General features: G+C 47.8%; 1 long non-coding RNA gene across 1 annotated transcript in view; it reads left to right on the plus strand.

Annotated features, from left to right (window-relative positions):
* The window catches only part of LOC142047541 (uncharacterized), a 403,753-nt gene that overhangs the window by 337,964 nt on the left and 54,577 nt on the right, over positions 1 to 11,212 (plus strand). The gene's annotated exons all lie outside the window — the stretch shown is intronic.

The following is an 11,212-nucleotide window of genomic DNA, read 5'->3' on the forward strand; positions in this document are numbered from 1 at the left end:
TGGACAGCTGGAAACCAGGATAGTTTAGGTAGGTGGCTGGTTTATAACCAAGGCATGTGATGCTATGACCAGAAATTTAGGGAGAAACAAACATATGTTGTGAGCTGATTGGCAATGCACTTATTTTAGTTTGCTTGGTTGCTGAAGCTGGTACGCTGTTGGGGGTGGGGGGTGTGATTTACAATGGAGTACGGACCCACCCACTGGACATTTAGAGTAAATTATTTTTACGATTACTCCACCCCATTTGATGATTAAAAAGGATACGGCAGGGGAATTATTTCTGGCCAGTGGAGAAATGGCAGTGGGCTTTTTAAAGATTTTTTTAAAAAATATTTTTATACTGAGGTTTTATGGGTTTGGAGAGAGTAGTGGTTGAGCAGCATTTTATGTTTTGAATTTTAGGAGGGGTATTTTTTTTGTAAAAAATGTAAGACATTATTAAGGATGCAAAAGATCTGATTTGTGAAACACCAAGAAATGAACAATTCACTACTTTCACACAGCGTTTGTTACAATGATCGATCACCTGTGCTGGTAAATATTTGAAATGTATTTCTAAGTTGAATATCTCTGGCTTCAACTTCCAGCCATGGGATGGTGTTTGGCCTTCCTTGGCTACAGCGAAGATCCCATTATTAAATATTTGTTCCCCACGTAGGTACTTATAGACGGGAATCATGTTACTTCGGAACCTTCTCCTTGTGAAGCTAAACAGTTTGAACTTCTGTCCTCTATCACTCAAGTACCCTGTATTCCACCCACCCCCAAAGGTACCTAGTTACCATAAATCATCACCTTTTGATCTTTGTGATCAGCTAACCAGAGCTGAGCACCCACGGAAAAAAATAGTGGGTGCTCAGTGTGACGGGTTTGGTCACAGTTTCTCCCATGGGACTGTCACTTGATGTGCTGGAATTACCTCTGAGCCCATTTTCCCTGCCAGCTTGGGACTCCAGAACCCTGTCTTGTTGAGCAAGACACGCTAGCCTGCTGCAACACAGACCCAGGTCTGGTCCATGTCCCCAAAAGCTGCAGACTTAACTGAAAACAGCTCAGTAAGTGCTCCTGTCTCCAGCATCCAGACACCCAGTGTTTGCTCCCCCAGGTATTAATCACTTAGTAGATTATAAACTTTGTAATGATACCTTACAAGAGACCTTTTGCATAAAGCATATTCCAGTTACATTATAGACACACTCATAGGCATATTTCCATCAAACACATGGAGTGCAACGTCACACTCAGCACCCACCGGCAGCCTCACGGATCAGCTCCTTCTCCACCCCCCAGTGCCTCCTGCCCACTGCGATCAGTTGTTCAGTGGCATACAGGAGACACATGGGGGGAGGAGTGGGGGCAAGAAGAGGTGGGGGAGGGGGCAGAACGGGATGGTGTAGGGGTGGGAAGAGGCAGGGCAGAGGTTAGGGCTTGGGGGAAGGGGTGGAGGGGGGTGGGCCTGGAGCAGAGCAGGGGTTGAGCTTCCCCCCGGGAACTGGGGAAGTCAACGCCTCTGATACCAGGGATCAGCTTGCTGCCTTTCCAACCTGTGGCAGGGAGATCTCAGTGAGTGGCAAGGAGGCTGCCATGGACCGGTCTTTGAGAAACACACTGAGCTAAACAGACCGAGCACTTTAGTCTCTCATTGTCAGACCATTCTCCAGCCCTTGAATTGTTTTTGTGGCAATTATTCTACACATATCCAATCGTCCAACAACAGCCTAGACCAGCTTATTGTGAGGTGGGTGCACAACTGGTTGGAAAAGCTGACTCAGAGAGTCGTTATCAGCGGTTCACAGACAAGCTGGAAGGGCATCATCGGTGGGGTTCCCCGGGGATCAGTCCTGGTTTGGTTCTGTTCAATTTCTTCATCAATGATTTGAATAATGGCATAGGAGAACACAGATAAAGTTTGCAGACGATACCAGGTGGGGATGGGTTACGAGTACTTTGGAGCACATGGTCAGAATTCAAAATGATCAGGACACACTGGAGAAATGATCTGAAGTAAATAGGATGAAATTCAATAAGGACAAATGCAAAGCACAACACTGAGGAAGGAACAACCCATTGCACAAATACAAAATGGGAAAGGCCTGTCTAGGAAGAAGTCCGGCAGAAAGGGATCTGGGTGGATCACAAGCAACATAAGAGTCAACAATGTAACACCACTGCATAAAAAGCAAACACCATTCTGGGATGTATTAGCAGGAGTGGTGTGAGCAATACACTCATTCATAAGAGGCATATTTCTGATAAAAAAGTGACGCATCAAAGAGTGGGGGTTGGCTTATGTGACGTTATTGATATAAACTGGGACCATATAGAACATGGGTTGCAACCAAGGTCCTGTAGTGGCACCAGATCTTATGTAAAGGGGGTCAATGCTAAGGTTGTCTAAGACCAGGTTACGCGTTACTGGTTAGGATTATGCTGTCTGTTGTCTGTTATCATTTTTGTAGTTGAAGTTATGAATATTGGCTGTATTACTGTCTGTCTTTCCAACTTTGCCTGGGTGGGAACAGATCCAGACAAGTGGGTGGTACTCTGCTTAGCCTGCTGTAGGCCCATTAGGACCCATTAGCTACACAACTGACCTCGAAGAGAAGGCGTTGACGCCTGGTATCCGCACGGGTGTGCAGAAACATGGCCCATGTGACTGCAGACTCCATTTTGCTGTAACTTCCAGTAGGACACAGAGGTTCATTACACCGGGGAACGCTTACTTAAGGCTGGGCCTCATCTCCATTTTGTTCTCAGATCCTGCTTTTACTCTTGGCGGGACTTTCGCTACAAGCTTGACGTCTGCACAAAGGACTGAATGCACCCATCCCAGCGGGGATGTTCTCCAGAGACTGGATTTAAACTGCAGTGTTACTCCATCCTGCTACCAGCCTGAAATAGAACTTTGCCATGACTGTATGTTTGATTCCATTTAACATTCTAGCTCTCTTCTCTATCGTTTATCTTTTATGATATAACCTTTATTTCTGGTTCGAAAGGATTGGCACCGCGTGATTTTGGGCAGCTTAAGATCTGAGTGTATATTTTCCTGGGTCTGGCACTTGAGTTCCTTTGGGAATCGAGAGACCTTTTTCTTTTCTGGGGCTATTGATTATTCAACCTTCTCCCAACGGTGGAACTAGGTGGTTGTGCATCTTGGAAGACTGGGTGTCTAAGGACATTGCTGTGTGACTTGTGGTTCAGCAGAGGGGTGACACCCAAAGTCATTTTTCATGTCTGGCTGTTTGGTTTTGCCCTATAGAGGTGGATAAACCCCGCCTTAGGGCTGGATGCCCTGTTGTAGCTTGGTCCTGATTTGGCTCCAGTGGTCCGCCAGACAACCTCACAGTTATAGGTCGACACCAGAATTTTGATGATTTTATTACTCTTTGGCATCATCTGAATTGATATCTAATACATTGTCGTTGTTTACTGGAGGTCTTGCAGGTGGAGGCCCCTAGTTCCCTATGGCTGCGGTTAGGCCACTAGGCTCCATGCCTGCTGACGCTCCAAGTATAAATGTCACCCCGCAGCGGTTCCCTGATGGCCAGGAGCCAAAGTTTGCAACTCTGAAATACTGGGGGCCATATGAAAGGCTCGCTACCATTTTTGCCTTATTTTTACTAACCATCTGGCGGGAGTTGCGGTCTAATGAAACGGGTAATGACCGAGTTATATTGGGTAATCCTTTTTGCTCTCCATCGCCAGTAAGAGGCCTCAGCTGGAGTGATTGTGTCCAGTTCTGGGACAATACTTCAGGAAAGTGTGACAAATGCAAATAGAGTCCAGAGGAGAGCAACAGAAATAATGAAAGGTCCAGAAAACATGACCGAGGAGGAAAGAATGGAACATTTGGGTTTGTTTAGTCCAGAGAAGAGACGACTGAGAAGGGACATGAGAACAGTTTTCAAGTACACGAAAGGTTGTCATAAAGAGGAGGGTAATAAATTGTTCTCCTTAATCTCTGAGGGTAGGACAAGAAGCAATGGGATTAAATTGCAGCAAGGGAGGTTTAGGTTGGACATTAGGAAAAACTTCCTAACATTCAATGGTTAAGCACTGGCATAAATTGCCTAGGAAGGTTATGGAATCTCCATCACTGGAGATTGTTAAGATCAGGTTGGACAAACACCTGTCAGGGATGGTCTAGATCAGGGGTTCTCAGGACACATTTTTCAGTGCCCTCAGAGTTGGCCACTCTCACACTTTTCCCTAAAATACTTTATTTGGTTTAGGAAAAACAAATCAATATGCACACAGACAGGTCCAAATCATTGTAATTTGGTTATTGCTAGCTAATTGGGTTGCCAACTTTCTAATTGCACAAAATCGAACACCCCTGCCCCGCCCCACCCCTGAGGCTCCCCTGCCCTGCCCCTTCTCTGAGGTCCCATCCCCACTCACTGCATCCCCCTTCCCTCCATCGCTCACCCTCCCCCACCCTCACTCACTTTCACTGGGCTGGGGCAGGTGGTTGGGGTGCAGGAGGGGGGTGAGGTCTCTGCTTGGGTTGCAGGCTCTGGGGTAGGGCTGGGGATGAGAAGTTTGGGATACAGGAGAGGGCACCGGGCTGGGGCAGGAGGTTGGAATGTGGGGGGGTATGGGCTCTGGGCTAGGGGTGTAGGCTCTGGGTGGGGCCAGAAATGAGGGGTTCAGGGTGTGGGAGATGGCTCTGGGACAGGGCAGGGGTGTGGGAGGGAGTGTGGGCTCCAGCTGGGGTTATGGACTCTGGGTGGGGCTGGAGATGAGCAGTTTGGGGTGAAGGAAAGGGCTCCAGGCTGGGATAGGGGTTAAGGTGTGGGAGGGGGTGTGGTCTATGACTGGGAATACCAGCTCTGGGGTGGGGCCATATTTGGGTTTTTGGGGTGCAGGAGGGGGCTGTGGCAGGGGGTTGGGGTGTTGGGGGAAGGTGCGGCCTCTGGGAGGGAATTCAGCTGGGGCAAGGTGTTGGGGTATGGGAGGAGGTCCTGGCAGTGGTTACCATGGCTCCTGGGAAGCAAACATCAGGTCCTTGCAGCCCCTAGATGTACTGGCAGCAGGAGAGGCTTCATGAGCTGCCCTCACACCCACAGGAACCGCCTCCACAGCTCCCATTGGCCATGGTTCTTGGCCAATTGGGAACAGCGGAGCTGGCACTCAGGGCTAGGGCAGCACGTGGAGCCTTTCTGGCTGCCCAGATGCTGAAGGGACTTGGTGGCCACTTCCAGGAGCCACATGGAACGAGGGCAGGGAGGGAGCTTGCCTTAACCCCTGGACCCTGCTGCACCGCTGATAGGCTACCAGATGTATTGGAGCATAAGCTTTTGTGGGTGAATATTCACTTTGTCAAGTGGGTGTTCTTGCGTCTGATTAAGTGGGTATTCACCCATGAAAGCTTTTGCTCCAATACGTCTGTTAGTCTATAAGGTGCCACAGGATTCTATGTTGCTTTTTACAGATCCCGCACGGTTACCCGTCTGATACTCTCTATCAGTGTTACAGAGGGAGGGCAATTTATGAGTTTACCCTGTATAAGCTTTATACAGAGCAAAATGGATTTATTTGGGGTTTGGATCCCATTGGGAGCTGGGTGTCTGGGTGCTAGAGACAGGAGCACTTGCTGAGCTGTTTTCAGTTCAGTCTGCAGCTTTGGAGGCATGGTTCAGACCCTGGGTCTGTGTTGCGTGTCTGGCTCAACAAGGCAGGGTTCTGGAGGCCCAAGCTAGCAGATAAAACGGGCTCAGAGGTAGTCTCAGCACATGCGGTGACAGTCCCAAGAGGGTCCCTGTGACCGAACCCGTCACAGTGGCGTAGTCAGCAGGATCTGTGCACAGCTGATTGTTTTGAGACACTGGTAATGATTGTGAGTGAGTTTTGAGTGTGGAGGCTAGAGAACAGATAAAGTGGTTACTGGTTTATTATTTTTGGTTTGTTTATTTCGGGTGAGGGAAATAAGCACAAGAAAACAGGAAAATGACTGCCAGTGAGGCAGCTACAAAACTAGAGCTGGCCAGACTGGAAGCAGAAGAGAAGGCAAAGGACCGTGAGTTTCAAATGAGGATCAAAGAAGCAGAGGCATCCAGGGAGGAAGCTGCTCACAAAAGAGCCATGGAGTTAAAAGAAAAAGAGCTTGAAGCCCAGAAAGCTGCCCAGGAGGACAAGGAAAGAGAGAGGCAGCTAGCCCTGGAGTTAAAAGACCGAGAAATACAGGCCCAAATTGAGACCCAGAAGCATGAACTGGCTGTAACGAAGTAGAAGAGGCAAAACCCTCCAGAAGCTGGGCCCACTTCCCCAAAAATCCATAAATGGGAGCAGTTGTGTCCGCAGTATGACGAATCCAGTGATATTGGTGAATATTTCATCACCTTTGAAAGACTGCACGCTCCTTTCAGTTCCTGAAGATGAGAAGATGACCATTTTGATTGCAAAATTGACTGGGAGAGCTTTGGACATATTTAATAAGATGCCTATTGCTGATGCTTCAAACTATGGTAAATTTAAGGAACTGGTTTTGAAAGAGTTCCAGGTTACATCTGAAACCTACAGGGTGAAATTCAGGAGTCTTAAGAGGGGATCTGAATTAAGTAATGTGGCCTATGTAAATGAAATGAAAGATTTGTTAGACACAGGGGTGAGGGGAAAAGGTATCACGAGCTTGGAAGAAATGTGTGATTTGGTTACTCAGGAACAGTTCCTGAATATGTGCAGTGATGATGTAAAACAGTATTTGTGGGACAAAAAGGTAGGTTCTGTAGGTGAATTAGCTGGGTTTGCGGACTCTTTCGAACAGCCACAAGCTGCGATTAACCATAAACCACCGGCAGAGGGATATAGGGTTGATGGAAAGCAGAATCACCGTTTTACCCCTGAGAAAAAGAAGGCTGGGCGTTCACCCCCCCCCCTTCCCCTGTTACTCATCCCAAGTCTCCTGTACAAGCAGAGGAGCCCAAGAGGTGCTATCATTGTAAGTCCACTGAACACCTGAGGAATAAATATCCTTGGCTGAGTGGGAACAGGCACTAGTTAACACATGAAGCTGCTGCTTCTCAGAGCACAGGGGTATCCCAGGCCACTGCCTTTTATCACACAGGATTTGTAAAGGTTGCTTCTGCACAACCAAGCAGTGAGCATATGCATGCTGTTAAGTTTAATGGCAAAGTGCTCCAAGGTTGGAGAGACACTGGTGCAGAAATTTCTGTGGTTAGGAGGGGCCGGATCCAGGAGAAGGATTTGTTACCAGAAAAAATGGCAGAATTTGAATTGTTCAGAGGTAACAACGTCCTTGCATCTTTAGCTAAGGTACACATGGAAACTGGTGATTAGCAGGCTGAACGGTGCAGCAGTGGCACACAATTTTGCACCGTTTCTATTGGGAATTTTTTTTTTGACGTGGCAGAATCTGTCCCAGGGTTTGTTAGCAGCAAGAAGGAATCTTGTGCTGAAAGCCCCAGGGGGGAGGCTGGAGTTGCATGCGCTGCTGGAGGAATAGGAGAGTGTCTCTTTAATTCCTCTGTAGCAGTGGAGAATGCAACTTTGCGTAAAAGGGTGGTCAAAACCAGTTCCTGTAGCCCCTGGGCTCAAGGTAAGTCCCTGTAGGAAGGGCTGGATAGAGCCAGCTCCTGTCCTGTAATCATCTCCCTGGGGGAGGGGTATGTTCCACCTTGTAACAGGGGGAGGCCTTCCCAGCTGTTGACTGACAGAAAGTTACAGGTCAGCAGGGGTCCTGCCATGGGGTGCACAGAGACATGTATCCCAGGGATGGAAGTTGGGGTTCTGGGAACCACTGCAGTGGGAACAGACCCCAAGGGCTCTGTAGCTGGGAGCAAGCCCAACCTGAGCGAAAGGGGGGGATTTTGCTGGCCAGCAAAGGGTCTGTCTTGGCTGGTAGCTGTGAGCCCATGACTGGATTAGAGTTTGTTAGGGTATATCCCCCCTGCCAGATCTGAACTCTGTGGTACAGATGTGGGGATCCACATGAAAGACTCCCCAAGCTTATCTTCTACCAGCTTAAGTTAAAACTTTTTCAAGGCACAGTTTTTTGCCTTGGACAGATATTGCTGCCACCACCAAGTGATTTTTACAAATATTTAGCGAAGGGTCACTTGGAGCCCTATTTCCCCCCCAAATATCCCCCCAAGCCTCTTCACCCCCTTTCCTGGGGAAACTTGAGAATAAAATACCAATCAGTTGCCTTAGCAATGTGAGCACAGACCAACCCCTTGTCTAAGGACTTTGGAATTAAAGGATTTTTTTTTAAAGGTAAATTTTATTAAAAAAAGAAAAACAACATCTGAAAACTCAGGCTTTAGGGATTAAACACCAAAAATATTTTTGGGGGGTTCAGTTTAAAGGTTACACGCAATATGAAAGCACCTGGGATTAGCACAGAGGAATCCACAAACCAAAACAACCCAAAAGATTTCTAATCACATCTGTCTTAACTTTTTCTGTGCTACTTACGTATCTGGGGTTCCAAATGAGCAGTTTCTAGGTATGATGCTGATGATTTCCACACCTGGCTTAAAACCTACGGCTTGTTGCTGCCTTCCCCTCTCTCCAGTCTGAGACACAAAGCCAAAAACCCACACCCAGCAGTTTTTCAAATTTGAAAGGGTGCAGCCTCCTTATTGGTTCCCCTGGTCGGGTGCCAACTCAGGTTAAGCTTCTCCTAACCTTTTACTGTTGAGGCCCTAATTGTCTGGGTGTGCATAAAAGGGAGCTTTACCTTCCCTCATTTATCACAGGATCACGTTCCCTTCTGGGGGACACAGGAGTGTCTGCCTCAGAGGGGAGCCCAGAGAGGAAAGTCCAGATGGAAGGTGAGAGGGGACAGGGGAGTCTGCCCACCTTTTGTAGGGAGGATTTTCCCCACGAGGGGGGTAAAGGATCTGCATCTGAAATGCTGGACCCCTCACCTGTGGATCAGGTTTTAAGGGAACACTGGGGGGTCAGATCTCCTGGAGGGGAGAGTCCACCCAGCTGACCTTTTGGGAACAGAGAGTGGGGTGACCGAGGGGAATCTTACCAATCCAAAGCACTCCATTGAAGGATGTTGTTCCTGCTATGCTTGTAAGAGAGAAAACTGTCTCTTCAAGGTAGGCAGCAGGAAAACTTTGCATTGGGGAAGCTTCACAAGGGGGTGGGGTCCAACACTCTCAGATTCTAGAGGGAGGGGCCGAGGGCAGGCATGGTTGCAGTGCATCCTTTCCTTGCCAGAACCTCAAACATATGCCTGTATTGAGAGCCTTCTCCCTAGAGGCAGGAGAATCTGTGTCTGAGCCCCCAACATGGTACACAAAGGGATTGGGAAATACAGTGGACGCTGGGCAAGCCAGGCTGCGTGAACGGAGTCTGTCCATCATAAACTGGCTGTTAACCTTGCGTCTTTTGCTACTTCATCTAGGGGTCAGGACAAAGGAGTTAATACTAATGGTTAACCTTTAAAGATGTGGGACATACCTGATTTGTGGGAAAAACTTTTGTCCATGCTAGGAATGGTGACAAGACGTGCTTGTGGGACTGTTGTTTTCAGCTTATACCTGCAATCAGGCTGGAAGCTTGGCACAGCAGCAAAAGCATAATCGGCCTACGCTGCTGTGTGGAAGGGGAAACTGAGGCACACTGCCTCATGGCTAAATGCCAAGACACCTACACTTGAACAGATATTGCTATCTGCATTCTGTTAGCAGTACTACACCCCAACCTGTTTTCAGGCACTTGCGGATCCAGAACTTTGCACAAACATCTATAAATGACATCATAGGATTTAAAAGTACTGGGAGGGTGTGTAACCAGAGAGAAACAGGGATTTTACACATACTGCCTCCGCCACGGACACTGTCCAAGCCTCCAGCAGTAAGTTCATAAGGAGCGTGTGATGTTGCCCTCCATATGTTTTATGGAAATGTGCAGATGAGCGTGAATATAATGTAACTGGATTATGCTCCATGCAAAAGGTCTCTTGCAAGGTATCATTACAAAGCTTATAATTTACTGTGTGTGTTCAACCTATTTGTATGAATGTATCATTCTTGGATCTGAAACTAGAAATATAAAGTTTAACGCTGAAGTCCTATTGTAATTATGCAAAGTGGGGGCCATTAATGGTGGCTTGGAATCTTGATGGCTCCCATTAACTAGGCCAACTGGTTGTAGATGGCTCTGTTTACCTGAAAGCCTCCACTGCACGCGTGCGGGCCAGTCCTGGAGGAATGGAGGGGGGCTCACAGGATGTGTGAACATGTCACACGATGCTAGAATCTATCTTTAAGCTGGTGCTTTTCCATTTAGAAGGAGGAGTGGGAACCCAGAGAGAGACCAAGGATTCCTGCCTTGTGCCAAAGCTATAGAAGGAGTGGAACAGAACAAAGAGGGCTGCAGTCATGAGAAATCCCCTAGGTACCACCTGAGCTGGAACTAACAAGGGCTGTACTGGGGGAAGGTTTGGGCCCAGACTAGGATGGAGTCTAGTCTGTGAATGAAGCTTATTAGACCATCTCTGAGGGTGAGATTTACTTGTAATCAGTTTCTTAATGTATTAGGCTTAGACTTGCGTGTTTTGTTTTAGTTTGCTTGGTAACTTACTTTGTTCTGTCTGTTATTACTTGGAGCCACTTAAATCCCACTTTTTATACTTAATAAAATCACTTTTTTGTTTGTTAATTGACCCAGAGTAAGTGATTAATACTGGGAAAGCAAACAGCTGTGCATATCTCCCTGTGTTATAAAGGGAGGGCAATTTATGAGTTTACCCTGTATAAACTTTATACAGAGTAAAACAGATTTATTTGGGGTTTGGATCCCATTGGAAACTGGGTGTCTGGGTGCTGGAGACAGGAGCACTTACCGAGCTGTTTTCAGTTAAGTCTGCAGCTTTTGCGGGGGTGGGTCAGACCCTGGGTCTGTGTTGCAGCAGGTTAGTGTGTCTGGCTCAACAAGGCAGGGTTCTGGAGTCCCAAACTGGCAGAGAAAATGGGCTCAGAGGTAGTTTTAGCACATCAAGTGACAGTCCCAAGGAGGCCTCTGTGACTGAACCCGTCACAGTAAGTGTCAGGACCTGTGGAGAGCTAGTCTCCAGGCAGCCTAATGAACACAGCTGGCCTGTTGGAGGCTGCCTGATTGGGCTACTCTGCCTGATTGATTGGGAGAGTCAGTAGCCAGCCACATTAGCTCCTGCACCCTCTTGTCCCCAGCCTTTCTCCCACCCTGCCTCATTCCAGAGGACCCCTAA

Source organism: Chelonoidis abingdonii, chromosome 11 (assembly GCF_003597395.2).
Source record: "Chelonoidis abingdonii isolate Lonesome George chromosome 11, CheloAbing_2.0, whole genome shotgun sequence".
Lineage (NCBI taxonomy): Eukaryota > Metazoa > Chordata > Testudines > Testudinidae > Chelonoidis > Chelonoidis abingdonii.